The sequence below is a fragment of the Colletes latitarsis genome, unplaced genomic scaffold, assembly GCF_051014445.1.
Source record: "Colletes latitarsis isolate SP2378_abdomen unplaced genomic scaffold, iyColLati1 scaffold0045, whole genome shotgun sequence".
In the NCBI taxonomy this organism is placed as follows: domain Eukaryota; kingdom Metazoa; phylum Arthropoda; class Insecta; order Hymenoptera; family Colletidae; genus Colletes; species Colletes latitarsis.
The window spans coordinates 92,501-97,500 of NW_027488395.1; the positions used below are offsets into that span (position 1 = coordinate 92,501).

Here is a 5,000-nt window from a genome sequence, read left to right on the forward strand (position 1 = left end):
TCGAGCCGATTTTCCACCTAACGGGGAAGACCCCGTGCGCTAGACACCCGTTGTAGAGTCGAAGTAGAGCACTATGGATGGATCCATAAGCACATTTAACTACCTCGGCCTCTATACGGTCCAGCCCAGGGCATTTGCCTCGCTTTAAGCGCGATACTGCAGCTCCGAGCTCATTCCTCGTGAAGACTGGACAGTCTTCAGTCGGCGGATCGGTTGCAGCATCAGCTCTGGTGTTTGCTTGCTCCGGCGTTTCATCCGTGGACGAGTCGTCCGGGATTAGCGCCTGTAGGAGCTGCGAGGCAGTCGATTCCCAGTCAGTCGTATATCCTTCCGGCGTTCGAATGTTTGAGACCGCAGTCTCAACACAGAGTTTCTTTTGGGCGATCTTGTAAACAAGTCCCCATGGCTCTTTATTCCCCTGCTCCGTCACAAAGTTCTGCCAGCTTTGTGCTTTCGCAGCGCGCACTGCGGCTGTGTAGGCGAGTCTAGATGTTCGATACTCAGCCTGCTTTGCCGCTCTCTCCTCCGAGTTCCTCTCGCGCTGAAAGGCTCGTCTAAGTCGATAGACTCGCGCTTTCATTCTCGTCAAATTTTCCGTCCACCATGGGACGGACCTCGAATGCCACTTCTTGGGGCGCATTGAGGCATTGCACGCATCGATGATCGATTTCTCGACCTCTTGTGCTAGGTGTTCGACTTCCCTGCGGCAACCAGTGCCGAGGGGTAATTGCCTCGCGCCCTCAAGAAGAACTTGATCAAATCGCTCCCAGTTCGCATGCAACGTGCGGAATCGAGGCTGTGGGCTTCGATTCTCATTCACGTCCGTGAACTGTAAGACAAAATCAATGAGTCGGTGGTCACTGGAGGTCCAATCCTCGTGAACCGTCCAGTTTCGCACAATTGTCGCCATGTCTGGAGTCGATAATGTGACATCGATCCATGACTCACCGGCAGGGCTGGAGTATGTAGGAATACTTCCAGCCTCGTTCAAAATCGTCAAGTCGTGTAATGCGATAAACTCTTCGAGTTTCTCGCCTCGCGTGTCCGGTCGAACGCTTTCTCCCCCCCAAAGGTGGGATTTGGCATTGACGTCCGCGGCTATCACGACTCGACGGTGTTGGAGAGCATCGAGTGTCCTCTCCAAGCGTGCCAGACTTGGTTCAATGTCTTCCGAGCATTGAAAGTACTGGCTAACGAGGTAGAAACTACCGAAGGGTCCGCTAATGCAAACGCAGGAGGTGTGAGTATCACACAGCTGTGTGATTTTTACCACCGAGATGTCCGGGTTTCTGACCACTATTGCGGCCATAGCCCGTTCATTCTCGGCGATCACCTTCGCCGTGAGCCCAAAGCCTGGAATCTGTCCCTGAAATTGGTAAGGTTCCTGCATGAGCAACACGTCGATCTCCTTTGCGTGCATTAGCTCGCTCACCTCACCATGAACAATTAACGCACGCCGCATATTATGCTGCGCGATGCGCAATTGCCTTAGAGGATTCTCCGGGTCGTGTCTATCCATAATTCGTACGAGATACTGCTAGATCTAAAGCTGCCTTATAGGCAGGGCAGTTTTTGTCTCGCGACTTATGGTTGTGCTGATTACCTCTTGCTTTACAGTTGGAGCAAGTTGGGGACTTACTCTTCGCCGTACAAGAGGCAATGGTATGCCCTTCTTCGGAGCAGTGACCGCAAACCTCGTTTTTTGCTTTGCAATGTTTGGCCATGTGGCCAAACATTTGACACTTAAAGCAGCGTGTCACCGAGACGTAGTCCTGCACTCTGCATGACGACCACCCTAGGTACACTCTGCCCGAGCTCTTCAGCCGCTGGCGAACCTGCGGACTGACTTCCATGACCCAGTTGGCAGTGTCCTTTTCCTTCGGGCCGGTTGCAAACCGGACCTTCAGGCTGGACGACACATCCCCCTGGGTCATATCGCTGAGGTTTTGCTTCCAAATACTGGAAGAAACCTCCTCTTTCCTCATCGCCTTAGGAACGTCGTACACTATAAGTGTAGGGTTCCTCAAGGTCGGTAGAGTAGCTGAAAGCCCTACTTCTTTCAGCTTCGCGCAGTTGACGAAGGCCTTTAGATCCTCCTTGCGCTCGGTTTCGACGGCTATGCCACCGGAGTGGATGCGTCGGACAGACCTCACGCGGATCTTGGCCTTCGCCGGCTTGACCAGGGACAGAACAGTTTGTTTGGTAACGTCGCTGTTCTGTCCTTTCCCTTTCGGCGGGAAAATACGCACCACGTGTCGTGGTGGTTTAACCGCCTCTGGGGAAACTCGATTGGCGTCAACCTTTACCGCTTGCGCGTAGGTTGTTGCCGCACGAACTGGTGCGGGTTTCACAGTCGGACGGGAACCCGTCGTCTGCGAAACCGTCGGGGCAACCCTCTCTGCGATCCTCTGGGAGGCTCTCACCTCTTGCCGGATCGCCGCGAGCTGTCCTTTTAGGAAAGAGTTCTGCACGAGAACCTCCTGGACTAGCTCGTAGAGAGCTGCCGCGTTGCCAACGATCAAGGCTCCGGTTTCCTTGCTGAGCCTGGATTCTTTTCCAAGACAGCTGGTCCGGATACCCTTGAACAGTTTCGAGGCCTCCCCACCGATTTTGTCGAGAGGCCTGTTCGAAGGTCCAGGTGTCGCCTCCGCCGACACCTTTCCTGGCAATTTCTCGCCGCTTTTCCGGGCTTTTTCTGCCCTCTGCGGCTGCTCCTTTTTGACGACGGTTATCCAACCGTCGTCGTCGACTTTCTGGCCCTTTCCTCCGTCCGGGGACGTGGCGTTGCCTTCTGAGGTTGCCTTTGGCTTTTTGGCCTCTGGCTTCCTCGGTGGAGTTGTACGGGGTGGTGTCCCCGATCCGTCCTTCTTGATATCCTTTGTCGGCGCAGGGGATATCGTTCCTGCAGGCTTCGATGTTGTAGCCTTGCTTCGTAGCGTCGGGGGTCTGGTGCTGGGGGGCGTTTTAGCGCCCTTCCCAACTTCAACCTCCTTCGCCTTTTTCTGAGGTGGTGAGACCACCCCAGCCTTTTTACTCGCTGCCGTCGTCCTGCCGGGGGCAACGACGGTAGCCTCCTTTACTCCCTTTTCCCCCTTGCGGGGTACCGAGGCGTCTATTGGCGTCAGTTTAATTTTAGGATCCATACTTATAGGAAACTGTTTCGTCCCGGCGTGTGTCCCGGCCTCCATGGACCCTCAATTGGAACCCGGCTCCGCCTGGGTTAGGACTTGCACCCGGGATATAGTCCGCGAACAAAGGCCGACCGGGCTTTCCCCGGACTCCTAGGTTCACTTCCTCGCCCAATAGAACCCACGAGTGGTGTTCCGAGCCGATTGACTAGGCACAGGGCTGCTTTTCTCGCCTAGCCGCCTGTCTAGACGAAGCAGAGGCCAAAGGTACGTGTTGGGCAGCTACACTCCCGCAGGAGAGAGGGCCCTCAGATCCCAGGATCCTCCTTTCCGCCGACACAGGTCGCCACGCACGGCAAACACGTGGGGAACAAACCTCAAGCAGATGTTCCCTCTGCTTCGCTACGCCCGGTTTCTGTTCCCTGTTTTGCAGGGAACCCGCTGCGTAACTAGGACATGACCTCGGGCATCATGTCCCTGTAGCATTAGCTCCAAAACGTGGGACTCGTCCTTAGCACGACTAGTAGAACTCACTATGCCATCATCAACTATGCTCTTGACGCTTCAGCGTCCTTTTGCCATCGCCAACGACGGGAGCTGCTGTCAGCAGCGCGACGACGGTCTTACATGTATAAATACATGTTGTCTTTCGTCGTTGGCGTACCTTTCAGTGTTTTCGTCATACGCTGCATATCCTTCCTATATGCAGCGTCCGTATGGCAAGGACTCCGAGTCTGACAGAGCCGTACACCACCGGTTTACAGCTCGGAGTTGAGCTGGTCTAGGCGGAGTCTTCTAATGGCCAGGGGAGCGATCCACGTTTCGAGGCCCGTCTCCCTACCTAGGATACTAGCGTGGTTTCCCAGCCGACACCTTCAGGCAGTAGGGAGCAGCTCAGCTACTTATACGGTGGCCTCCTTCCGTCATTCGTCTGGCGTTACGACGTCTGCCACCAGATGTTTTGGTGTGCTGGGTTCTGCCAAGCCCAGCGGCGTATTGCTTTTCCCAGCGGCGTATTGCTTTTGGGGACGCATACAGACGTCGTTTCGTGTCTCTTTCTGATCTTATTATTTGCTCAACGTGAAAAGGGGGCATATAGCCCCCTTTTTGATTTCTGGTGTCAGGATCGCCTCCTCGGAAAAGCATTAAAGCAAAAAGGGGGCTTAAAGCCCCCTGGTATGAGTTAGGTCTTTCTTGGAGAAGCTCTAGGTGTTCGAGTAGGAACTTCGAAAAGTTCCTTAAAGTGAAAAAGGGGCATATAGCCCCTTTTTTGTACAATATACGCCTTCTCCAATAAGCCTTAACGTGAAATGGGGGCCGAAGCCCCCAGGTGTTAAGTATACGCTAGTCATAATGCTTCCCCATCTCTCTTTGCTTTCCTGACACCACTCCTTCCTGACATCTCTGTTTTGCACAGAACGAATGACGGATCACGTCTTGCTCGGGTAGGTGGGGTCGCTACTCCCATACGGTGTGCCCCTGCACCGCCCCTGCCGAAACCAGAGCCCCGTTGGCCGGCATAAATGCCGTTTGCAGCGTCCACCGCGTGGAGGAGGGGTTGGCACATGCGATCCTGGTGCCGTATAGCAAGCTATACGCCCGGACGGCTTCTAGACGCCAGTAGATAGGGACAGTGGGAATCTCGTTAATCCATTCATGCGCGTCACTAATTAGATGACGAGGCATTTGGCTACCTTAAGAGAGTCATAGTTACTCCCGCCGTTTACCCGCGCTTTTTTGAATTTCTTCACGTTGACATTCAGAGCACTGGGCAGAAATCACATTGCGTCAACACCCTTGGGGGCCATCGCAATGCTTTGTTTTAATTAGACAGTCGGATTCCCCTAGTCCGTGCCAGTTCTGAGCTGAGTG

The 5,000-nt window shown here is 54.3% G+C and overlaps 1 pseudogene; it reads right to left on the reverse strand.

Moving 5' to 3' along the window:
- Positions 1-4,723: 4,723 nt before the first annotated feature.
- The window catches only part of LOC143350920 (large subunit ribosomal RNA), a 3,121-nt pseudogene continuing 2,844 nt past the window's right edge, over positions 4,724-5,000 (reverse strand).